This window comes from Mustela putorius, unplaced genomic scaffold, assembly GCF_011764305.1.
Source record: "Mustela putorius furo isolate JIRA1106 unplaced genomic scaffold, ASM1176430v1.1 tig00000127_pilon_pilon_pilon, whole genome shotgun sequence".
Classification (NCBI taxonomy): Eukaryota; Metazoa; Chordata; class Mammalia; order Carnivora; family Mustelidae; genus Mustela; species Mustela putorius.
Genome location: NW_025421288.1, coordinates 13,258,303 through 13,285,334, shown reverse-complemented (window position 1 = coordinate 13,285,334; position 27,032 = coordinate 13,258,303).

The following is a 27,032-nucleotide window of genomic DNA, read 5'->3' as shown; positions in this document are numbered from 1 at the left end:
ACAAATATACCCAAAAAATGAGTAAAGACATGGAAGGTACAAGCAACACTATTAGTCACTTTGATCTAATGATATTTATAGAACACTACACCCAGTAACTGAAAAGTACATATTCTTTTCAAGTGCACTATTGTGAAGATAAACCATTCGCTGGGCCATAAATCAAGTCCCAGCAAATTTTAAAGCTAGAAATCACACAGAGTGTGTTCTCTGGCAACAACTGAATCTCGTTAGAAATTAATAACGAGACATCTAGGAAAATCCTAAGTATCAATGATTCATGAATCTACAAATGATTCATGAATTAAAAATGGAATCACAAGAGGTACTAGAAAATAATTTGAATTGAGTGACAATGGAAATATATCAAAATCTGTGGGATGTAGCAAAATGAGTGCTTATAAGGAAACTTAGAACTTTAAACACTTATCTCAGAAAACAAGAGCAACTTAAAATCAATGACCCGAAGATCCAGTTTGGGTAGCTAGGAAAGGACGAACAAAGCAGGGAACAATAAAACAGAAAACAGACAGCCAAAAGGTGGGGTGGGGGAGCCAAAAACTGATTCTTTGAGAAAATCAACAAAATTTATCAACTCCTACTGAAGTAAATAAGAGAGAGGAATAGAGACAGAGAGACAGACAACACAAATATCATTACTAATAATGGAAATTGAAAAAATATTATTACTGCAGATCCTATAGACTCTTCAAGGTATCACTTCTTTATACCAACAAATCCAGCAACCCAAATGAAATGAGCAAATATGTAGAAAAATCAAACTTAACAAATTGATACCAGAGGAAACATCACCCAAATCATTTTAAAAGACCAGAATAACCCTAATACAGAACTTGAAAAAGACATTTTTAATTTTTTAATATTTTATTTATTTATTTGACAGAGGGAGAGACATCACAAGTAGGCAGAGAGAGAAGGGGAAGCAGGCTCCCCACTGAGCAGAGAGCCGGATGCGGGGCTTGATCCCAGGACCCTGAGATCATGACCTGATCTGAAGGCAGAGACTTTAACCCACAGAGCCATCCAGGTGCCCCCAAAGACATTTTTAAAAAATAAAATTGTAGACCAACATTCCTCAGGAATACAGGCACAAAAATCCTTTTAAAATATTAGTAAGTCAACTCTACAATATACAAAAATAATAATGCATCAGGAATAAGTAGGGTTTGACCCAAGAATGCAAAGTTGGTTAAATATTTGAAATATAATTCATCATATTAACCACGTAAAGAAGGTAAATCTCATAAATTTTAAAATAACTATAGAAAAGGCATATGACCAAATTTGATGCCCATTCATGATAAAACAACTTCAACAAACTAAGGTAGTAGGGAAAGTCCTCAAATGGATAAAAAATATTTACAAAAGCACAGTAGCCAACAATATAATTAATAGTGAGCCTGGAATTTCTTTTCATTAAGATCAAGAAAAAGCTAAAGGTGTCTCCTTTCAGAGTGTCTGCCCAACATTATACTGGCAATCCTAGCCACTGCAATAAGGGAGGAAAAAACCTATAAAAGGAATAAAAATTATTAAAGAAATAAAACTATTCCCAGTTGCCACTGATGTGATTACACAGATGATCCCAGGGAACCTCCTAAACAGCCACTAAAACTAACAACAGCAAATAGTTGATAAACAAAATGACTTAAAAGATCTACGTAAAACAGCAAGCCACCCTCAAAAAACAAACAAACAAAAAACAGACAAAAACCCTAACAATAGGCAACCAAGACCCTAAGCTGAAAATTATAAAACATTGTTGAGAGAAATTTAAGAAGGCTAACAGGTTAAAGAGCCCAGAAATATATCCATGCATCTATACTTAGTTAACTCATGATGCAGGAGTCAAGAATATACAACAGGGAAAGGACAGTGTCTTCAACAAATGGTGTTAAGAAAACTGGACGGACAGGTGGAAAAGAGTGAAACAGGACCACTATCTCACACCATACGCGAAAATTAACTCAAATTGATTAAAGACTTAAACATAAGACCCAAACCCATAAAACTCTGAGAAGAAAACAAGTGGTAAGCTCGTTGACGTGGGTATTGGTGATGATCTTTTGAATCTGACACCAAAAGCAAGAAAAACAAAAGCAAAATAAAGAAGGGGTACTACATCAAACTAGAAAGCTTCAGAGCAAAGAAAACCATCAACAAAATGAAAAGACAATGCACTGAATGGGAGAAAATATTGGTAAGTCACGTACCTTCTAAGAGGTTAATATCTAAAATATATAAAGAACACATACAATTCAATAGCAAAAAATCTGAAGCAATTTGGTTTTTAAAGTGAGCAGAAGATCTGAATAGATATTTTTCCAGAGGAGAATACAGATGGCCAATGGGTGCATGAAAAGATGTTCAACATCACTAAGAACCAGGAAAATGAAAACCAAAACCACAATGAGATATCTCCCCACAACCATCACAATGGCTAGTATCAAAAAGACGAGAAATAACAAGCATTGGCGAGGATGTGAAAAAAAGGAAACCCCTGTATGCTGGCAGTAGGAATGTAAATTGGTGCACCACTGTGGAAAGCAGTATGGAGTTTCCTCAAAAAATTAAAAATAGAACTACCATATGATCTAGAAATTCCACTTCTGGGTATTTATCTGAAGGAAATGAAGACACTAACTCAAAAAGATATCTGCACTGCGTGTTCATTCCAGTGTTATTTACAATAGCCAAGATATGTAAACAACCTAAGTGCCCATCAGTGGGCGAATGGATATATATGTGCGCGCACACACATACACACACACACTCACACATGCACACATACACCATGGAATGTCATTGAGCCATAAAAGAAGGAATGAAATCTTGCCGTTTGCAACAGACAACATAGGTGGACGTACAAGGCATTATGCTAAGTGAAATAAGACAGAAAGACAAATACTGTATGATCCTATGCATTTGTGGAATCTAAAAAAAAAAAAAACACCAAGGTTATATAGAGAGAGAACAGACTGATGATTTCCAGAGGTGGGGGTTGGGGGTGAGCAAAGTGGTGAAAGTGGTCTAAAGGTACAAACTTCCAAATAAGTCACAGGGATGTCACGGGCAGCACGGCAATTATAGTCAATAATGCTATATTGCATATGAAAGTTGCCAAGGGAATCAATCTTAAGAGTGTTCATCCCAAGAAAAAAAAACTCTTGTAACTACAAGAGGTGATAGATGTTACTAGACTTATTGTGGTGATCATTTCTCAGAGTATACAAATATTAAATCACTTTTAAAAAAAGACCTAAATAAATGTAGAGATATACCATGTTCATAGATTGGAAGGCCCATATTCAGACGCCAATTGTTCTCAGACTTATATACACATTCAATATATCTGGTAAAAATGTACAGGTTAATCCTAGAATTTATATAGAAATGTAAAGACCTAGAATGAACAAAAAAACTTTCCTAAAAGAATGACAAAGTGGGAGAACTTCTCTGATTTCAAAATATATGTAATAAGCTACTGTGATTGAGAAGGTTGGGTATCAGTGTAAGGAGAGACACGAGTCAATGGAACAGAATGGAGTTCAGAAATTTATCCACATATATGTGCTTGATTGGTTTTTGACAAAGGTGTCATGGCAATTCAGAGAAGGGGAAAAGCAAGTCCTCAAAAAATGGTTTGGATCAACTGAGTTGCCAACTATGAGACTTCTAGGTCAAAGCAGAGGAGAAGAATCTTTGTGACTTTGGGGTATGCCAAGATTTTCTAATAAACATGGAAAGCCCAAACCATGTAAGGAAAAAAAATTGATACATTGGTCCTTAAATTAAGATTTTTCTACTTTTTGAAAGATACCAGTAAGAAAATGAAAAGGCAAATGACAGACCAAGAGATATATTTATAGCACACGTGTCAAACAAAGGATTTGTATCACAATGTATGCATATTTCCAAGACCTCTAAGAAGGTAAGCCAATAAAAGTGGGCAAAGGATTTGAATAGATACTGCATTAAAGAAGATAAACAAATGACCACAGAGTGAAATCATCAACATCATTAGCTATTCTAGAAATGTGGATGAGAATGACAGTGAGCTATGATTACATGCCCATTAGGATGACCGATGTCAAAAAAGAAAACTAAGCACACCAAGTCTAGACACGGATATAAATATACTGGGGCACCTGGTGGCTCAGTAGGTTAAAGCCTCTGCCTTCAGCTCAGGTCATGGTCTCAGGGTCCTGGGATCGAGCCCCGCATCAGGCTCTCTGCTCAGCAGGGAGTCTGCTTCCTCCTCTCTCTCTGCCTGCCTCTCTGCCTACTTGTGATCTCTGTCTGTCAAATAAATAAATAAAATCTTAAAAAATAAATAAATAAATCTATTGGACCTCTCGTTTATGCTGGTGGGAGTTTGAGATGGTACAACCACTTTGGGGAAAGGTTTGGTGTTTCCTTCAAAAGTTAGACATATACTACTGTGTGACCCACACAGTCCATTCCTGGATAGATAGACTATATATCTGACTTAGATACACTCAAGATAAATGGAAACCTGTGTCCAATAAGGAATCTTCACAGCAGCTTTATTGGTAATAGCCTAAACCTGGAAACCACTCAGATGTCCATCAGTGGGTGAACACACCCAGAATGTGATACACCCACACAATGGAATACCATGCAGCAACCAACAAGAGTGGGTTGTGGGCACCCATGACAATATGGGTGAACTTCACAATAATCACACTAAGGGAGAGAAGCCAGACCAAAAGAAAGAGCGTGTACTCTGCGATTCTATTTGCGTAAAGTTGTAGTAAATGCCAACGGATCTATAGTGAAAGAGAGCAGACCGGCGGGGACACGGCGGGGCTGGGGAGAGGTGGATTACCAGGGCACAGGGAATATGGTGGATGCGTTCGTGACCTCGCTGGAGTCCCTGGCTTCACATGTGTTCACCTATGTGAACCTCATGACATTGAACACTTAGATGGGGACGGTTTATTGTATGTCCATTATATACCTCAATAAGAGAAAGTAAAAAATTCATTGAGCTCTATACACTTACGTTCAACCCAAGTTATACTTCAGGTAAAAAGTAAATAACAATTTAAAATGTGTCCTTGAGTCTGTGATCCCTGTCCCCTCCTCCACTCTCTCTGCTCCTCTCCGAGTTCATCCTTCAGCGACTCCTGTTGCGTTGGGTGGAAATCCACAGCTCCCTGAGCCCCCAGGACAGCTACCACCTCTTTGAAACTCTGCCCTTTCTCACCCCAGGACCTCCTCATTTGAACACAAGTGCGCAGTGTTTGAGTGTTAGGACTCCTTCAACAGACTCCCACAGTCTGAGCGGCTTAAGCCACCGAGTGTGTGGTCTCGGTTCTGAAGGCTGGAAATCCAAAACTCAAGGTGTCGGCAGAGCGGGTCCCTCCTGAGACCCACCTCCTTGGCTGCTCTCCCAAGGTCTTTCCTCTGTGTGTCTGTTCCAACTGCCTCTCAGGGCCTCACTCTAATTAGGCCATCCCTGTAAAGACCCTCTGCCCAAATGAGGTCACATGCTGAGGTATGGGCCATGTCAGGGCTCCAACATATAAATTTGAGGGGAGACACAATTCAGCTCATGGCACCCCCTCTGTGCAGAACCCGCTGCCCACTTTCCCCAGCCACTTGCACCCACCCCTTCCTCATTCTCTTTCATCAGCAGGCACCTCCGGGACACCCCCGCCCCGGCTACGTGAGCCCACCAGGGAGGGTGCCCCGGAGACATCCAGCTTGCAGCATCCATCTCATGGATCACTTCCGGTCTCGCCTCCACCTCCTTTGCTGGTGTCGGTGCTAAGTCAGGTGCCGGTGAGGGGCCCGGACTCAGCAGGTGCGTGGTTAGTCTTTGCTGAGTGCACGGTGAACGAAGGAAGGAATGAATGAGTGAGCCAGTGAGGGGCCCGGACTCAGCAGGTGCGTGGTTAGTCTTTGCTGAGTGCACGGTGAACGAAGGAAGGAATGAATGAGTGAGCCAGCGAGTGCGTGAGTCGCCCTGGCCACGACGCTCCTCCACCTTCCCCGGACCTGGCGGCCACTGGGATCCGCTTGGGGCTGCATTGCTTAGGGCCGCTGGAGCAAGCTTCTCCCTTGGCTGAAGGAGGTCTCGGGAAGCCTGAGGTCGCTGTTTGCACCTTCTCGAGCTGGAAGGAGATCAAACGGCTCACGTTCAGCGGCGAGGCTGGCGAGAGGCCACCGCCAGAGAGATGGGCCTGGGGCTCCTGTGTTCCCGGAGAGGAGCCCTCGTGCTTCCCGGCCCTCTCTGCGGACACGCTGACCCACCTTCCCCAGCCAGGTCCAGGATGGCGGGGTGGGGGGGGCAGGGGGGTGCCGCCAGGAGGGTGGTGCTGGGTGGTCCTAGGCAGGCAGGAAGCCCCAGGGCCTGGCTCCTGAGCAGCGGGCAGGGAGAGGTGGTCTCTGTAAATGGGGCGGTGGATGTTGCTTCCCCGCAGCCAGGATGCATGTGCCTGAGGGCCCTTGCCTGGGGGCGCAGGGGGCCACCACCCCTGGTTGGCCAAGGCCCCACACAGCCGGCAGTGGGGCCGACCTGAGCCCTGCCCAGCCCACGCCTGCCCGGCAGCCGGGCCTCTTTCCTCCCTAACTGCTCCTTTCCTGCCACGCCCCCTCCCGGTGTGGGCGGCCGGTGGGGCTCGGGGGACTCACTGTTTGCAAAGTCCCTGTGCCAGGCTCGTCCCCGCTGGTCTCTGGGAGGCACGGGGCAGCTTTGTGTCAAGCTTCTCCAGGCTTTTCAAAAGGGTCACTCCTAAGGGAACACACACTGTGACCAGGATCTCGACCTCATATCCCACCCCGCACCCACCCAACAGCACTACGGTGTCCCTAAAATGAGACCATAAAGTCCCATCTGGAGGTGTCATGGGGAGAAATGCACCTTCTATGAGATCATGTTGAAGGGCCTGGCAGGGGGCTGCCCCGTTGTAGACGGGCCCCTCGCCCGGAGGTGGGGGGGTATATTCTGTCGAAGGTCAAGGTGTGGGCAGGGCGGTGCTCTCTGTGGAGGCCCCAGGGGAGGGTCTTTCCTGCTTCTTCCAGTCCTGGGGCTCCAGGTGTCGCTGAGCTGGTGGCCACGGTCCTCCTGACTCTGGGGTCACACAGTTCCTCTCCTCCTCTGCGTCTCTCTCACACGGACACCTGCCGCCTGCTACTCACTGGGTTAGGGCCCCCATGTATGATCCGGATGGTCTCATCTCAGGATTCCTCACTCAATCACAACTGCAAAGACCCTTTTTCCAAAGAAGGTCACGTTCACAGGTCTGCGGGATTGACGTGACTGTCACCGCTCAAGCCCATACCCCCGACATGGGAGGTGGTCTGGGGCTGGGGCAAGGACATTAAGAAGACCCAGAAGGAGAGAACAGGAGCGGGAGCCCTTGTGGGTTCAGGCCTGACTGAGGGCCCCCGGCCCCTGGAAGGGGACTTGGACCGTTTCCAGGAACCAACTCCAAAACCAGGAACACTTCCCAGGATACATGGTCTGCGGGCTCCCACGGCTCCCACACGGCTGGCCCATCTGCCCTTGTCCACAGAAGACCACGGGCTGCCCTGAAGAATGCCCCAGAGCGTCAAGGCAGTGAGGGCCTTGGAGTGGGGCCAACTGTGTGAGCCTGGCAAGGTGCTCAGCCTCCGGGAGGGATAACAGTGGCTCCGAGGCCCAGGGGACGGCAGCACGGCCGGGGTGAGGCTGGTCAGCAGAAGCCACCTGGGTCCCGTCCTCTCCAGGTAACAGGTGGATGCCTCGGGCCGCTGAGACCTGCAGGCTGGTCCACAGGGTCCGCACACAGACACGCCGCCTCGTCCTCCAGAGGAAATTAAATCGATAAATACAAGGGGCCCGAGGAAAAGTGCAGACTGTGTACCATTTACGTGAGTGATTAACATTCTTTGGCTGGCGACGTTTCATCCCACCTCCAGGAGAGAAATATTCCCCCTTATTAAACTCATATGCAATGTGTCAGATGGGGGCTGGTTGTTAGGTGGTTTCCCTGTTCGTGCCTAGCGGCTTAGCCAGGAGCCCGGCGGCGGCTTCTTCAAAGGGGCCCCCGCTAATCACCCCCTTCCCCAGCGGGGGCTCAGCCTCCCGGAGGCTCAGCCCCTTGGCCCCAAGCAGAAGCTCTTGTCCGTGGGCTGACGTCAACAAAGGCACGCAGGCTGCAGGCTGCCCGTCGTCCCACCCATGGTTCCCTGCAGCAGGGACCCTGTCCCTGTCCCACGAAACCAGGGGGCCCGGCCACGCTTCCTTGGAGAGCAGACCGCTCTCTGCTCACTCTCCAGCTCCCTCTGCCCCAGGCTTAGCCCTGGACCCCCATGTATCAAGAGAAGTGTCCAGAATATCAGAGCACACCCTACTCTTGCTTCATTCCCTCCCTGTGGCTACACACATGCACACACACGCTGCCTGGGCACAACGACCAGACCTGTAGGGTCTGGCCTGCCTCTGACCTCCAGCCGGGTGCCCTGCCCATGCTCCTCCAAGATCCTGGACTCTGGCTTGCCCCAGCCTTGCACATGCTGTTCCCTCTGCCTGGAATGCAGCCTCCCCACTCCTGTGACAGTCCATCCATCCTCCAGGTCTCTAAGGAGCAACTTGGGCAGGCTTAACAAAGTCCCGCAGATGGGGGACTCACACAGTAGACATGCACCGGCTCCCCGTCCTGGAGGCTGAAGCCCAAGATGCAAGCAGGGACCGGCTGGGCGGGTCCTCCTGAGACTTCTCTCCCTGTGTGTGGATGGCTGTCCTCTCCCTGTGTCCCCATGGGGTCGTCCCTCTGTGCGTGTCTGTGTCCCGACCTCAAGTCTTGTAAGGCCCCAGTCCCAGTGGCTCAGGGGTCCATTCTCACAACCCCGATTACCTCTGTGAAGAGCCTCTCTCCAACCAAGTAATAATCTGAGATCCTGGGGTTCCAATGTGTGAATTTGGGGGGACCCACATCGGCCCACGACAGGGTCTAAACCCACCAGCCTCGGCAAGGACAGGTGTCCGTCCTATAACCACCAATCACCTTGTACTACTCAAGGAGCACATGTTCAGCAAATATTGGCGGAAAACTGTACGAACTTCTTGGAACCTTGCCTCGGGCGGTCCAGTTTTAGCATTATGCGCGCACACACAGTCCGTGCCTCATACAGCAATGCCTTCAATGACAGATAACAGGGAACACAACTAACCTCGACTTAGGCAAGCAGAGGTTTATTTTGTTCTCACACAAGAGGCCTGGAAATAGGATGCAGGCTCCAGGCTGGCGTCTCTACCGCGTTCACGGCTTGCTGCTCCTGCGTGTCGCCTCGTGGCTGCTCCATGGCTGCCACGGCTCTGGGCATCGCCTCCACCGCCGAGGTAGGAAGAAAGAGGTGAGGTGGCACCTACTCTGTTTGTCATTCCTTCCCTTCTTTTTCATCAAGAAAGTTTAAAAAACCCCAGAAGTTCCCAGAAGACTTCTGCTTTGTCCCAATGGCCAGAAATGGGCCATTTTCCCTCTCCCAAGCACGTTTCCACCTGAATCTGCCTCCAGACAGACAGAAATCTTCCCCAGGGGGGCGGGAGGGTGGGGAGGAAGCCCAGTGAGCAAAGCAGAATCCGCTCAGGAAGAAATGAGGGCAGGGACCACACAGCCCGAATCCCCCGCACACGAATGAATGAAGGACGTGACATTCTCGTGCCCCTGAGTAAAGCACATCCACATAGTAAAATGGCCACACGGGGCGACGGACATGTGAGCAGTTCTGAGCAGAGCCCTCTGTGCCAGCTCCTTGGCTTCGGGCCGGTCTCTCTCTGGGTCTCAGTGACCCTTCTCGGAGGGCTGACGGCCCAGGTCCTGGCCAGAAAGGTCTGCCTGCAGGTGCCCTGCTGAGGGGGAGGGCGGGTGCACGGGAGCAGGGAGTCCTGCCCTCAGAGCTCTGAAGGGCCGAGACAGGCCTGCCCCAACCAAGTGCTTCTAGCTAGCATGGGCCTCAAGACCAGCCGGGGAGGCTCTGCGAGGTGCTGGGCCAGTGGCACCTCTCCAGGGAGTCAGTAGGAAATACAGAAGTTTCCTTAAAAACCATGAAAGAGATGGGCCCTGGGCAGGACCGAGGGAGGGACTAGAGCCAGGCGCCACGCAGGCTCTTTCACTGTAGCCCTTCCGCATGCACGTGTGTGTGTGTGTGTGTGTGTGTGTGTGTGTGTATGTGTGTATGTACACGCGTGTGAGAGAGCGAGCGATAAGCGTCTGTCCCGGAGGCCCAACCCTCACCCTCGCACCTGCAGAGGGGGCAGCTTGCCTGTTTGGGGTGTCCATCTTTGGCTTGTGGCTCTAGATAGGGTCCCACAGCTTCATTTAAAAGTCCCAGGCAACTCCTGCTTCCAGCTCCGTCAGCGTACCCGGGGCTGGGCTGACCTCGCCAAGCACCCCGACAGCAGGTTTGAGAGTCCCTGACAGGCCCTGGGGAGCTACCCATGACCGAGAGCCGGGAGAAAGGATGCTTGGGACGGGCAAAGCACAAGGTCCCGTGAGACAATCCCCACCACAGCTTGGCAGGCTGGGCCCCTCAGAAAGCACGCGGGTCCCACTGAGCCAAGGGGGCAGAGGTCAGAGTTTAGGGCACAGAAGCTGGGGCAGGGCACCAGTCAGGAGCTACGGAGTTGGGACTAGAATGGGATTCCAGAGGTTGGTCCGTGCTGGGGAACAGGGTCCCCCAGGGTGCCCAGCCTCCTTGTCCCCTCTACATCCAGCAGAGATGACATCCCAAGCAAGGCAGGACCCACTTTATCCTCTCCACAACACGCTTCAGTCACACCGTGCTGGGACCTGTGAGGGATGGTGGCGGAGGAGCGTGTCCCCAAGTCAGGGGAGCTTGAGGACACCGGGGGCTGCACAAAACCCGCCAACAAATATGAGATCAGGTACACACAGGTTCAGGGCCAGCTGGGAGAGTGGAGCTCTCCACTAGGACACCCATCAACACCCTCCAGAAAAAGAAAAGAGAACAGAGCAACCCCACGACATATCACTCAGAATGCAGGGTACACAGTGAAAAATCAGGAGACTTGGGGGAAAAAAACAAAGGCAGGAGAAGGAGACCCACAGTCCAAAGAAGCAGTCAGTAAAAAACAACCACAAGATGACCCGTGGGCCAATGAAGTCATCACAAGGACACAAAAAATATCACTAACCATAAAAGAAAAAAATTGATACATTGACTTCATCAAAATTAAAATATTCTGCACTTAGGAAAACATGGTAACAGCACTGGGGTGGCTCAGTCAGTTAGGCATCTGCCTTCGGCTCAGGTCGTGATCCTGGAATCCTGGGATTGAGCCCCATGTCAGGCTCCCTGCTCAGCGGGGAGTCTGTTTCTCCCTCTCCCTCTGCCCCTTGCCCCCTCACAACCAGGCTCTCTCTCTCTCTCTCTCTTTCTCTCTCCTTCTCTGTGAAATAAATAAATCAATAAAAAAGAAAAGAAAAACATGATTTAAAAAAACTGAAAAAGCAAATCACAGACAGAGAAAGAATATCCCCAAGGCACACCTCCGGCCAAAGACTCCCAGGAAGAATGTATCAAGGACTCTTACAACCGAATCATAAGACAAACAACCCAATAAAAACCTGGGCACAGGGTGTGAACTCATGCCCCACAAAAGGAGAGACCCAAACAGCTGCCAGTAAGCACAGGGAGCGCCACTCACCGTCATCAGTGATCATAGGAATGCAGATAAAGAGCCTGGGGAGACACCAGTCCACACCCGCCACAACTGGTTCCCATTAGAGACGGGCATCGCCAGTGCCGGCGAGGGTAAAGAATATCTAGGACTCTCCGGCGTCGCAGGGGGCCGTGTGAAGTCGCACCGCTACTTTGGATTCCCTTGGCAGTTTCTCGTAAGTTCAAATACACTTTTACTCTATGACCCAGCTGTTGCCCAACGAGGTCTTTCCCCGAGAGGAGGGATTACATCTGCTTACAAGAAGTCTTGGCCCAAGTGCTCACAACGGAAACCGGAATTAGCCCGCCGGGCGTCAACACGGAATGGATAAGCACTCTGGGGTACGTTTGCCATAAGAAAGAGCAAACTGGGGGCATCCAGGGGGGCTCAGGCTGTCAAGCATCTGACTCTTGATTTCAGCTCAGGTCACGATCTCAAGGTCATGGGCTCCAGCCCCATATCGGTCTCCACGCTGAGCATGAAGCCTGCTTAAGATTCTCTCTCTCTCTCCCTCTGCCCCTTCCCCTCTCGTGTGCGTGCTCTCTCTCTCTCTCTTAAAAAAAGGAATAAACTGTAGATACAATCAGCCTCACACAAACTCACAGCCGTTATGCTGAGTGGAAGGAGACAGAAGAAGAAGGGAACACGCGGCATATGGTTCCATTAGCATGGGATCCCACAACGGGCAGCCCTGGACTTCAGCAGCGGACAGCAGACCATCTGCAGCTGTTACCTGCAGATGGGGAAAAGCTGATGGACTGATTGCAAAGAGGCACAAGGAAATGTCTACAAACGTTCAATAGCCTGGTAGAGGTTGTGGCTACCCAGCTAAGCATATTTGTCAATTCTGCCAAATTGTACACTTAAATTGATGGATTTCATTGTATGTAAGTTGTATCTCCATAAAGCTCATTTTCTTTTAAGCCCAAGACTAGATAGTGTACATGTGGGTAGGTTTGTGTGCTTAAATCCAAATATTTAACCCAATGGTGACACAACCCGTGAATGCTATGTTCTCCGGCAGCTGCGTTCTCTGGCAGCAAGCTACCGCCACATCCCAAAGGCCTATGACAGTGAAGGTTTGTGGCTTGGGCACTTGACATGGTAGCCACCAGTCTGTGCCACAGGCTTCATGCCAGGGTCCAGGCTGAAGGCGCAGTCCAGGTGTGGGATGTGCCATCTTTCCTGGCACGTCTTAATGGTACTTCAGTGCTTCCATTCAAAAGGATATCCTTTTGCATTCCATTGGCCAAAGTAAGCAGATAGCCAAGCCCAGCATCACCGGCAGAGACACGGGCCCTTTCTGTGGGAGGCACTGTCATGGCACAAAGCCTCCGTGGGGATGTCCCATTCTCTTATGGGAAGGCAATGCAGTAGAGTTTGACCAAAAATGGCATCTATCACATCTTCTAATCAACACACACACACATACACACATGTATACACACATATATGATGGACTCTTACATATGGCTTCACACCTTGCAAAGTCTTTTCATAGTCACAGTCCCATTTAACAAGGTCAAAGACTTACCTATTTTTATTTTTTATTTATATATTTGAAAGAGAGAGAGAAAGAGAGAGAAACGCACGAGTGGGGGAAGGGGCAGAGAGAGAGAGGGAGAAGCAGACTCCCCGCTGAGCAGGGAGCCCAATGTGGGGCTCAATCCCAGAACCCTGAGATCATGAACTGAGCCCAAAGCAGACACTTAACTGACTGAGCCACCCAGGCACCCACTTTTTAAATTTTAAGTTGTATTTATTTCAGTAATCTCCACACCCAAAGTGGGGCTCAAACTCACAACCCAAGATCAAGAGTCTCATGCTCTTCTGACTGAGCCAGCTAGGTACCCCAACAAGGTCACAGACTTAAAGATGAGGGGGGCAATGTGGGATGAGGAGCCTTTTGTAAACCCTCCCCAACACCCAGTCCCTCAAGCTAATCCGTTTCTCCTCAGATGTTCCTCACCAACTGGTGACCCTACGGTTCCCTGTTCTCCAGGCTGAAGACCTAGACTTCCTCTCTAACTCTCCTTCCCCCCAAACCCTCCAACTAAGAAGTGTGTCATGGAGGATATTTATTATTAAAGGCACAGAACTCCCAACTCAAACTGGATTAAACAACACAGGGGCACATGGTCCCAGGCATAGCTTAATCCAGAAGCTCAGATTATCAGGCCAAGAACTGTTTTCGTTTTTTCTCTGCTTCTTAGCTTTGCTTCTTTAAGGTTGGCTCCATTCTCAATGAACAGGGCCCCCTAGCATTGTGCAGTGCACAACTTACACATCTGTCCATGGCCGCTGCCCACATCTGTTGATGAAAATAGAGGTGGATAGCAGGCCACTCCCGTTTCTGGGCAGCCCAATCTTCAGGCATAGGAGGCATGCTGGCTAAGGTTCATTTAACAGGGCAGGGCTGCATGCTTTTAATAACGCATATGAAAAAACTACCTGAGGGTAGGAAAAGAACCACCCAAAGAGAGTGAGGGAAGAGTGCCCTATGCACACAGGGCCAGGAATTGTACCTGGCACCAGAAGCTCGTAATTTCATGGGGTATCAGCTAGAATACGATGAATGAATTTTGCCTTGAAGTTGGGTAAAATGAACCCCAGAGACAATGCTGCTCTGGCCTCACCCAATAAATATTAAAAGCAAGACCAAAAAAAGGATCAGAGTTTCTCCAGGGAACTTAACTGCATCCAAGAACAAAGGTCAAGAGTGCTTTTTTGAAATACAAACAGCACCCAACAAAGTAAAACTTATCTTGTCAGCCATGCAACCCAAAATTATCAGCAGGAAACTACAACCCAAAATGAGGAGAAAAACCAATCCATCAAACAGGCAGACAAACAACAAAGGTCAAGAGCATGAAAGCAAGTGTGAATACTGTATTCCCACACCACAGTAATGTCAGAGGGAAGCTTTAGCAGAAACTGGTTGAGGACTCTACATGAATTCTGTGCCACCTTTGCACATTTTCTGCAAAGCTGAGAAATGTAGTTTCTGTTTAATACATTCAATCTTTCCTCTGGCTTTAGAAAATATAAAGATTTAATTTGGGAATATATATATATATATATATATATATATATATATATATATACCCAGTGTGGTTCTCTGGAGATGGAAACTAACATTTCAGATAAATTAAACACTGGATGGGATTAATTGTGCATTAGACATTGCAGAAGGAAGGCTGAGTGAACTGGAAGACAGAGAAATAGAAATTAGCCAAGATGAACACAGAGGGGAAAATAACCAACAAAGAAATGAGCAGTGACAATAAACCATGGGAAATGTTAAAGTGTTCAGATGTAAGTGTCACTGACCCCTGAAGGAGGATAGGAAGCCAGAAAAAATTTTGGAAAAATAATGGCTAAAAATTTCTAAATTTGATGGAAGCTTCAAGCTCACAGATCCAAGAAGCTCAATGAACCTCAAACACAAACAACATGAAGAAAAATACACCAAGATGCATCATAATCCCACCACTCTCTTTGCCAAGTTACTTTCCTCCTTGTGCCTTAGTTCCCCCCTTGAGCAGGGCAACCATGGAAGAGGTGAGAACCTGTGAGTCTCCAGCATGAACACCCTCCCTGGGTGGACTAACGCACCTCCTGCATGGAAACAGACACAGTGCCCCCTGGGTGCTGGGATTAGAGGACCCAGGGCCAGTCTATGCTACCAGCCTCTGGTAGCCAGGGGCCAAGCCTGCCTGGGCACTCAGCCTGGGCACTTCTTAGCACATGCTTTCCCAGAAGCCAGTATAGAAGGCACCAGTGGGACCCATTGTCCCAGAAACAGAGAGTCCCAGCCATGCCTCTGGGGCTCACAAGGCAGTCTCCAGCAGTAAGTGACCAACCATCCTGGTCCCCCGGGGAGGGAGCCTCAAGAATGGTGGGCTTTCATGATTCAACCAGCCAAGCAAGTCTAACAGAGCCACCACCCACAATGCCACCTCCTCCATTTCCTCCTACTCCTCCTGTGACAACCTAAATATGCATCATTGGGGATTGAATAAATACATCCATAAGATACCGCTAATATGTTCTCCTCTAACAAAATGGGGAGCTGTGTTCAGTATCCAGAAGATTCCACAATATTCTGGTACCTAGATAAAGTTCCAGAACACCAAGATTCCCTGGCAGGGAACAGAACATTGATAGCTGGCTAGACCTGGAGAGAAGTCTGCAGGTGTCCCAGGGTTATCTCTGGAGGTGGGGATGGTTATCAGGTGGTTTTTATTTATTTCCTTGGGCCTTTCTACGTTGTTCAAATTGGTTTACTTTTCCCAATAAAATCAGCAAAGGTAGCTACAGCATTTTACACTTTATAACAAAGTTTCCCTGTCAAGGTGCCCCCTGGGGACATGGGAAACTGGAGTAACAGTAGATCTCAACCTCAGTTCCCTGACACTGGGGAGCTGGGTCAGTATCATTCTGTTCCCTGGAAAGAGAGGGCAAATGAGCCAGGTTTGGGTCCAGCAAGACAAGAGTCTTTTGTCCTCAAACTTGGAAGTTAGCCCTGTCATAAATTTTGCTTTCTTAGGAAGGTTCTGGGAATTCTAGGAGGCTGAGGAGGTTTAGAGGTATAGGGAAGAACACTTAGGTTTGCAAAATACACACACAGCTCAAGTTCCCTGAGGTTGTTATATGCTTATATAACTTGGAGAGTCAAGAGTGGTTGATTCTCTCTTCAGGTACAGCTGGATCCAGGTGCTTAAACAAAGCCTCTTGGGTTCTCATTGCCACCATCAGTTTCTCTTCCTCTTCTCTTTCTCTCTCTCTTCTTTTTTCAGTTCTTCTCACCCCTACTTCCTGAGCAAGCCCCAGGGAGAACTTGACTTGCCCTGGCCTGGGCCACATACCCATCCCTGTGACCAGGGGATGTAGGGTACCAAGACTGCCAGCCCCCTCTAAACAACAGGAGAAGAAAAATTGTAAGCAATTCTCCAAAGAAAAGGGAGTGTTACAGCCTGAAGAAGGAGGGGAATCCTGGTCCATAGGAAAAAAAAAAAATCACAGAAATCAGGACCCACTACAGCTGCCTTGTGTGGATGCTAAGACTTGTAGGCACAGCTAGTACACACTCAGGGCTTTGCAGCTTGATGTCTTCCATGGTTTCTGCTAGATGTTGGTCACTCACAGTCCCTGGTCACTCTGATCCCCAAGCAGCCCAGAAAGGCAGACACTATCATTCTCCCTTCACTGATGAGTGAACTGAGGTTCAGAGAGACTGGTAAGTCACCCCAGCTCTACCGGATAGTAAGTTGCAGAATTGAGACAAGCACTCAGATTGTCTGGCTTCTTGTACTACTTTGCTCTCAAGCTCAGGCTGGCAGGTGTCAACACCGTCTTCATCACCACCACTCTCGACATCAACATCCCATCAATGCCACCACCACCATCACCACTCCCATCACCATTGGTAACTGCCCACCACCACCATCACCACTCCCATCACCATTGGTAACCGTCCACCACCACCATCACCACTGCCATCAAAAACAACCCAACACCACCACCAGGATCGCCACCATTGTCATCACCAACGACACCCTCACCATAACAACAAAAACATCACATCTACCGGGCAGATGGTGCTCTGCCCACAATTCATCACAGAGCCATAGTTCTAAGCTGTAGGCCCAGCCAAGGGACTGTGGACCTAAACCAAAACGGAGATTTGATTGAGTCAGATTTTCCTAGTGGGAACTCCTTTCTTGGCAGCTGGGCCTGGGCCTAGTTTTTTTGTGGCTGGGACCCAGCATTCCACTCCCAGCCCTGCAACGCCTCTCCAAGATGGCTGAGCTGATTCCAAAGGCCTGGGACCATGTTCTGGGGAGAAACACACGTGAGTCACTGGGGCTGACATTCTTCGGGATCTGACAAGATTTCTACTTTGGGAACCTGCTGACTGACTCAGCAGCGATTCACCCAGCAAACAGGCTGATGAAGCTAAAAACATACCCTCCTCCTGAGCTCTGCTGGGGCCCCTGGAAGCTGGGGTCTGCAATTGCAGCTGTGTGTCCAGCCTCTCATTGACTACCTGGTGGAATTTGGGGTGGACCCAAGAGCTGCAGTGGCACACCCCAAGACTGTGCAGTGAGCCACAGGAAGAGGCAGAACTCGAACCCAAATCTGGGTGATCCCAGAACCAACAGTCATCACTACCCTATGCTTTCCCCATGTTGGCCCCAGGCTGGCTATTTGGCTCTGCCAGTAGCTCATGGGCTGGGGAGCCCCACTGAGAGATGGGACCTCTGTGGGGGAGAACAGATAGGTGGTCCTGGCAGGTGCTGGTGGGGCACTCCATCAAAGCCCCGTGGGAACCCAGCAGCACATCAGAAAGCCTTTCCGGGGTACAGAGTACCCTCTTGGGCTGCCACAGGCTAGGGTTCTGCCAAGAAAGAGATGACTCCAGCTGGGAAAGTGTGTGGTGGAAGAAAACCACACAGGGTGGGCAGCACACCACACCCCAGGGCTGTTGTCACCCTCAAGCTGAAGGCTTAATGGTAAGGAGGCATTGCCAGAAGCTGGAAGGAGAGAGAAGCTATAGAGAGAGTGGCCTAGGGAGAAGATGTGACCTTCAATCCAGACACACAGACTGCCCAAGCTGACTCCAAAGGGGAGATGCTGACCTGAATATTCTGACCTCATCCTCCTCCCCCTTCTTATCTGCAGCCAGGGGTCACCCTGGCCAAACCCCAGAGGAAGCCCTGAAGTAGGATCCATCTGGCTCAGCCCCTGGGGCAGAGAGCAGGCAGAGAGCAGCCTGGAGGGGCAAAGGAAAGAGTGTCCAGCGCAGGGCATTTCTCTGGCCTTCTGGAGCCACAGAGCATCCTGTGATGCAGAGAAAATATCCTCATTTCAGAGAATCTTGGAATGGGCCTGAGGCCAGAGGTCAAAATGTCACAAGAAATAGAGGTTTCCCTATCAGGAATGGGGATACACCAGGAAGGGGAGATGGGTGGCCAAAGTGAGTTTCCCCTCAGGGAAGCAGGTGAGAGGAACAGGAAATCCATCCAATGTTAGGCCTTCTGGAGGGCCTTGGGTCCTCAGAAAGCTGCAGGTGGCCCTGGAGGCAGCACCCTCTCATTTGACAGTGTGTTCACTCTTCCTTCAAAAAGCACCTCTTCCAGGTGCCTGGGTGGCTCAGTGGGTTAAGCTGCTGCCTTCGGCTCAGGTCATGATCTCAGGGTCCTGGGATCGAGGCCCGCATCGGGCTCTCTGCTCAGCAGGGAGCCTGCTTCCCTCTCTCTCTCTCTGCCTGCCTCTCCATCTATTTGTGATTTCTCTCTGTCAAATAAATAAATAAAATCTTTAAAAAAAAAAAAAAAAAGCACCTCTTCCTTATGGGAGTCCATCACGAAACCCTCCAGAATTGTCACCAGCCTGCAGGAACTTCCTTCCCTTTTTGGGGTTTGCCTCCCTGTGAGAAGATTCCCAGGCCCTGCCTGTAGCACTACAGTGCACAAACACCTCCACTCTGCTGGTTCCTCAGCAACCTCACACGTGGACTCCTTCATCTGGGGATGCTGGAACATGTCCCCTTGCCAGGTTCTGGGGACACACAATGAACCTGCCACTCCTCTTGCTTTTGAGGTGCTCGGAGCCTGCTATGATGGAAGAGATGCAGGCATTGTGTTTGCATGTAGAGAAAGCATCTAACTCAGGCTTGAAGATCAGAAAAGGTCACTCAGAAGAAGTGCTATGAAGAGGTGCTAGGTATCTGGCAACATATCCCGAACATGACACTGCAATCACCCACCAAGTGACAGCTCTGAGACAAGAAATGATGTCATCTGGAAGCTACAAAGATGCTGTAAGGAGGACTATGGGGAGGGGGTGGCAATCAAATGGGGCATGGACATAGGTGGGGGTGGATCTCAAGAGGCACCAGCCAAGAAAACTTGGCAAGGTTTTATGTAAGGGAGATGTAGAGGTTGAGAAGGGGACTTCTGGCTGCTGGATTGGTAAAGGATTGAAACAGAGCAAGACTGGAGGTTGGAAGGCCAGCGAGGAGGCTATCAGAGCAGCCCTAGTGAGAACAGATAGCGGACGTGGGAGTAGAGAAGGAAATTTTGATAGACCCAAGAGCTCCAATGAATGTCCAAGAGGCCAATTTGCTGATGGCTCCCCCACAGGGAGTGATAGAGAGAGTGGTCCCAAAGACAACTCCTGGGGAGAAATGGGGAGAAATTGGGAGAAATGGATGGGTTGTAGTAAGTCTGCAGATGGAGAACATAGGAGAAGATCTGGGATAAGATAGTGAGTTTCTACATTCTGGTCATGGCATAAGTAATTGTAACTGTATTAGCCCCTCTATCATGACAATCATAAAACTGAACAGAATACATGAAACCATGGTTTTCAACATTGTACCAAAGGCAGAATGAGACTGTGATCCCCAAGAGAAAGAAAAAACCCAAGTGAGCCCCCACGGTCTCCCTGGACCTGTGTTTGGGGATACTTCCCTGATCAAAGTGCAGTGAGCGGGCATCGAGTGGGACAAAGAGCCGTTATCCCACTGAACTAAGAGGGCAGAGAAGAGAGTTTGGGATAGCTGAAGTAGCTACAATCTGCAGGGCTGAATTTGAAGGTGAGGAAGCTGCATGGGCAGGGATAGGAAGTCTGTGTGAGATCACCTGGCACTTACCAGGTGGTATGAACCCCTAAAGGTTTGAGAGTGGGACAGAGATACTGGACATCAAGCAGTACTGGGAAACTTTGGGGTTCTTGCTCCCAGAGGGGAGAAACCTCATCAAACTCTGAGGCATTTATCTGTGACATCAGAAATGCCTCAGCAATAAGGACCATACCTTAGAGTAAAGGCTACTATAGGGTAGAAACCCTAAAACCAAGCCTCAACAAGATTTTTCAGTTTGGAGCTTAATTCTCACCAAATTAGGGAAATTTGAGAGAACATCTTAGGCTTTGACAGACCTGTCATAATAAACCAAGACCTCAAACATTCAAGCAATCACTCAATAATTGAACTGCCTGAAAAATCAACCGTTTTTAGAGGAAGATATCTGAATCCAGAGTTTCTACAACATATCAACCACAATGTCCAATACATAATCATCAATTACCAAACACACAAAGAAACAGGAAAATGTGACTTATAAGAGGGAAAAACCACAGTCAATAGAAATCAACACTGAGATATTCTGGATAATAGATTTATCAAATAAACCTTTCAAAGGAATTATTCTAAATATGATCAAAAATTAAAGAAAGATATGTTCAAAGAATTAATGGAAAATATGGCCTTAATAAGGGAGCAGATAAAGAATCAAGGTGGTGAGGTGGAAACTATAATAAAGAACCAAATGGAAATTCTAGAACTGAAAAGAATAATAGCTGAAATGAAAAATTCATTAGATGGGATCATGTGTTACTCAGTCTGAAATATGCCACGACACCTGTAGGAGATCGAGATGAAGAAATTAACATACAGATTTGGAGATGCGAGTCTGAAATTCAGAAGGGAGACCAGACTGGAAGATATTTGAAAGTCATCAGCATGGAGATGAGAATGGATAAGCTCGCACTTAAGGCTGTGGGGGTGGAATAATCCTCACTTTGGCCAAAGCCTTCACTCCCACTAGGGAGGTAAAACAAACAAACACCAACCTCTAGACAGCTTGGGTGACTGCTTTCTAGATCTGTTGAGTGGGGAAAGGATTAGATCAGATCACCCACTCTTTCAATCCCACCTCTCAGAGGATTCTGCCCTCCAAGCATAGACTCAGCCAACCTTGCCTCTTTCAATACCCAACTGCTAATTACAAGCCCCTCATGAAGTAGAGGGGGGCCTTGGGGATTCTTCCCTGCCAATTATAGCTGCTTTAGGAAAATGGCTATGACTGGGGCTCCTCATTGGGTCCCAGGTAGACAAGTTCCCCCACTCCCTCCCACCCTTGCAAAATGTGCTCTGTGATCTTGCCTGATTCTGGAACTAGCAGCCCTCCCATGGAGGCCCCATTCCCCTAGGCTCTGGAACCTGAGGAGGGGACTAGCAGGAGTAGCAGCTGTCAGGAGCTGCTCTTGGCAGCCCAGGTCCCAGGGCCTGTTGGAACAGGCTGCTTAGGTGAGGATGAGGAGCTCCCCATGCAGTGGACAGGTAATGATAAATTATAGTCTCTATCTGAGCTCTTACCTTGGACAGACATTGTACTGAGCATGTTACATTAATTGCCATAATATCCCCATAAAGAGACAAGCCCCATTTTCCAGGTGAGGATACAGAAGTTTTGAGAAGTTCAGGACTAACATAAGGATAAGAAAGAAAGCAGTTAAGACAAGGATCTGAACCCAGATCTCTCTGACTCCAGAGCCTGTGTGTTTAGACTGAGGTGTGTGCCCATCAGCTTTTCAAATCTATTTCTTCCAGAGTCATCTTGGGGTCTGCAAACAGCTCATCATTTCCTAGTTTCTCAGGCTGAATAACTGGGAATCACCCTCTTCCTTTCTTCCACAACAGCCGACTTATAAACCAAACCCTGTTGTCTCCAAAATATGCCTTGAACTAGCTCCATCTCTCCAGCTGTACCTCCACTGCCCTCTCTGGCTTTGTCTACTGCGATAATCTTCTCACTGCCATCCTTGGACAGCCCCACATGGGAGCCAGAGTGATGCTTTGAATGTCCTGCTCAACACCTTCCCTTGGTTTCACATCCGGCTCAAAACAAAATCCATAGTTTCTACCACAAGACCCTGGCTGATCTTCCCCTTCCTCCTCCTCATCCTCATCTCCTTCATAAGCCCCATGTTATTTCTGCCTGGAGTGTATAAGCCCTTTTCAATTTTTGAGAAAGCCTAACTTTGCTCATTCTGCAGGACCTCTACATTGACTGTTCTTATGTCTTCTCCAGATCTTCACATAGCTGACTTCTTGTCAGGTCTCAAGTCCAATGTTACAAGTGTTTCCATGACTGCTTAACTAAAGCACTTGCCCCCAAAACTCATCTATCGCACCTTCAAGAAGTCATCACCCTTAAAATCTTTTGTTTTGGTGTTTATTTTCATATTGTCTGTTTTCTCAACTCCATGTGGGCATGGATTGTGTCTGTCTTATTCCATCCACCTATCCAACCGTCCATCCCCTGAACATAATGCTGGGTAATTGAAGACCTGGAGAACCACTCTGTGCTGGGTTCTGAGGACCCCGAGTTTACCAGAACATGCAGTCTGGCCCAGAGAGACTCCCAGTTTAGTCCTCCTGTTCCCTCTGTCATCTATATTGTGAGCTGGCTCAGGTGGGAACTGCTCCTTGCTTGTAGGCACAACCAGGTAAAGCCCTGGGAGGCTGCTCTGTTTGTGGCTAAGTCTTCACTCTCCGGGTCCAGAGAGGCAATCAAGGAGAAGACTCTATCCCACTCTGAAGAGTTAGGTGAGAAGTTACAAAGTTCAAGGTGACGTACCAAAGGCCTGAGGTGAGGTATATTCTATGTGCTCCAAGACAAGAGAAAGAAGCAAGACAGTGCCTGGAGTGGGTAAGAAGTCTTCCAGGAGAAGCTGGAGTTACAGCTGATCTCAAAGGAAGGAGACCCTGGAGAAGAGGAGCAGGGGTGACAAGTATGGTGCAGAGGCAAGAGTATATGCAGCATAAATGTGGGCTGCCGAGGGATTGGAAGGTAGGGAGCATGGCTTGTACATAGCGAACTCCTACTCATCCTTTGATACCCAGCTTGATGACCCCACATTTGAGAATGCTTCCCTAAACCACCCTGTTCACATCCTCGACAGAGATAATAACAATGATGTCAATGGTGATGCGAATAGGTCATAATAGTCATTAAGGACTTTCTATTCCAGGCACACCGCTATGTATCTTAAGTGCATCATCTCGTCTAATACTATTTCAGTCATGGTGGTGGACACTATATTATGCTTATTTTTCCCATGAGAACGTGAGGGTGGGTCCCTGAGAGACACCTACCCCCACCTTCCACACTTGGTTTATACCTTCCTGGTTATGGAACTGCCCTGGGTCACCAGAGGGATTTTTCTTCTGAAAGTTTCCCCCTCCCCCACACCCAACACACACTGGGAATGCCACCAAGGCAGGGACAGTCTGATCATTTCCTGGGTCCCTGGAGCCCAGCAGAGGGAGTGGCTGAGTGCAAGTGAAACTTGTTTGACTATTGGATGGATGGATGGATGGATGGATGGATGGATGGATGGATGGTTGGATGGTTGGGTGGATGGGTGGATGTGTGGGTAGATGGATGGATGGATAGATGGATGGATGGATAGATGGATGCATGGATGGATGGATGGATGGATGGATGGATGGATGGTGAATAGATGGATAGGTGGGTGGTTGGACGGTTGGGTGGATGTGTGGATGGATGCATGGATGGATGAGTAGGTAGATAAATGGTTGTATAAAGAAAAGGTCCACACACCCTTCCATCCCTCCAAAATAATTAGTTTTGTGGCTACTTCAGCACTGTCCATTGAAAGATGGCTCTTCTATGTACAGAGACCAGGGGCTAGGCCCAGCCCCTCCCACCTTCTCCAGGCACATTCTTCCTCCCTTGCGGTCACTCTCCTGTTAGGTCCCATATCCTGGCACCCATCTGAAGGATTTAGCTTTCTGGGAGGCTCGCCTGAGTGAAATCCCCATGACCCCTGCACCTCCACCCCCTTGCAAATGCCTCTGGCTTTGGCCTCCCCCTCCTCAGCTTCCCAAATCCAGTCCCCCAGCCAGCCCCCACCCGCAAGCCAGAGTCGGCCACCATCACTGCAGCTGTCCACGCTTACAAAGCCCGACTGTTCGATAAGGCTGTGCCAGCTGGAACAAGACACTTCCCGTCCGACGGGAGGTTCTGCACGGAGCCTGAGGGCAGCTGTCAGCTCGGGGGCGCAGGACCGGATCTGGGGCCTACTGAGGGCCAGCACCCTTCCTGGGCACCCCCTCCCCAACCTCAGCCGAGGTGCCTCTAGGCCTGGTCGTGGGTCCCAGGGTTGGCTTCTCGGATTAAAAGGATGGGGTGGAGGTTCTGAGGGGGAGAGACTTTAGTGGCTCAACCCTTCTGAGCCCCAATGCCGCCGGGCTTTAGGAACTCTGCCCCTGTGGGAGGTACAGGATCTGCAGCTCCACGGGAGTCTGCGGGCTGGTGGAATGTGTGGACCCCTTCCCAAGGGGGATGCCATGCTCCTTAGCCTCAGTCCCCAGCATGGGGACGGTACATACAACAGGAAGCTCGGTGTGGTCACCCACAACCAAAATGGACACCAGCATTGACCATGAGGGAGTGCATCCGGCCCCACGAGGAGGGGCTGCCTGTGTTCTGGAAAAACGGTCAACAGGGGTCTCCGGGATGGCTGACAGTCACTGCGTCCCCTTCAGCGTTCTCACCGGGCACAGGCTGCACAGCTGTTTTGTGAACACCTACTGTGTGACAGGCATGGGACTCCGACAGACCAAACCCTGGCCCCTGTGGGCGCTGTTCTCACACACTGCCTCCACCTGCCCCCCCCCCCCCCCCCCCCCCCCGCTCTGCCCGGCGTAGCCTTTTCTGGCTCCGGTCCTTTCTAAAAGGTTCTAATTACATCCTGGGAGAAACAATTAGGATGAAACTGAGGGTTTTTCTCTCTCTGCCCCAGGCCGGGCCTGTTTAATAACTTAATTAAATAAACAGAATTATAATTATCATGTTAATATTTCCTTTCTGTAATGCGGCACATTCTGCTGGAAGAAGCCTCTCTGGGGAATGGTAGAACTTCCCGCAGCCCCCCCCCAGCCCCTCCCCGGGGCAAGGCTGGCCGCTCCCCACCCCCACGGCCTCCCCACGGCTGCCCCTGCCCCGGCTCTCCTGCTCCCGCCCCGAAGCGCTGGCAGAAACCCCAAGGAGGGGAAAAGCCGCGTCCCCTCCATCCTGAGTGTTTACAGTCGGGCTCAAACCACACGATGGAAATGACTCTGAAGCTCCTAATTGCACATTTCCTTCCTCCAGTCTGTTTCTTGTGACAGCCGACTTTGAACCACTTAATTCCCCGGGCGGGAAAGGCGAGAAGGAAAGAGGTCCCTGAAGGGGGGTGGGGTGGGGGGCAGCACCCACTCCCCATCCCCAAGGGCCCGGGTCTGCTGTGAGTGGTGAGTAAGCTTTGTCTCCCCCGGAGGCTCATTTCCTCCTCTGTAAAATGTGACAAAGAATATTCACTTGCAAAGTCATGGCACGGGACCATATGCCCTTAGTAGGCGCTCAATAAACGTAAGGCTCCTCCCTCCCGGCTTGTTGGAAGCCCGTCTGCGCCGCGCTGTACGGAGGGGTTCACAGAGGGCTGCCTGGTTCGCCGGCCAGCAGGAGGCCCTGGGACATGGGCTTGGTTTCTTTGTGACTCGTTTTCCAGGTCTGTAAGTGACCACAGTGTTTGCATCACTGAGTCGTCACCAAGGACGTGAAATGGGGCGAGACGTAGAAGGAAACATAGCGAACAGTGGCCATGACCCCCGCGGGTCCCTCTGGGGGTGGCGGGAGGGGCTGGGGGAGCAGACAGAGCGGTTCCAGGTCTGGATGGAAGGGTACCCGGGAATGTCACCTGCCTCGTGGATCCGCCGTGTCCCCACTGTGAATGGGGCAGGGGAAGATGCAAGATTGCCCCAGGGTGGGAGGCAGGCAATGCACGCGGGAGGGTCTCCCCAGAGGGCGGGGTGCCTGCCCCAAGCCTGGGGGCTGGATGGGCCTCCGTTCCAGGACGGTAGGGCTGCAGCATCAGGGGACACCCTCTGCGTGCTAGAGCCTCGGTGAGGGAACACCTGGGACCTCTGTGTCCCACCTGCCCAAAGACTCTGCCCCTTCCGTCCATGCCTGGGCCCTGGAGCCAGGCAGCCTGGCTTCAGCCCTTACTCCCTGTGTGGCCTTGAGCAAGTCACCCGACCTCTCTGAACCTCTGTCTCTAAACCCCTCAACTGGGAATCGTCACTGGGTGGCTGGGATGATCGGAGAGTTAACGCATGTCAGCTCAGGTCCTGGCACACAGTAGGCACTCAATGTTAGCACAATGTCCATGGCTGTTACTCCTTCCTTCCCAAGCTCAGTGCCAGCCCCCGATGTTCCTGGAGCGGCTCTCCCAGCCACCTCCTCAGGCGAGATCCAGGCCGAGGTCAGGATGCACTTGCTCTGCTGGGAGTTCCCCTCCTGCCCCCTCCCATCTCTCGCGGCTCCTCCTCCTGGATGCTTTTCCCAGCTTGGGGTTTCGGGGCTGGACCCCGCTCTCCACACACCTTTCTCTCAGCACTTCCTACCTCCCTCGGGGGTTCCACTTGGGCCTACCTCCCACTGGACTCAGACTCCCGGAG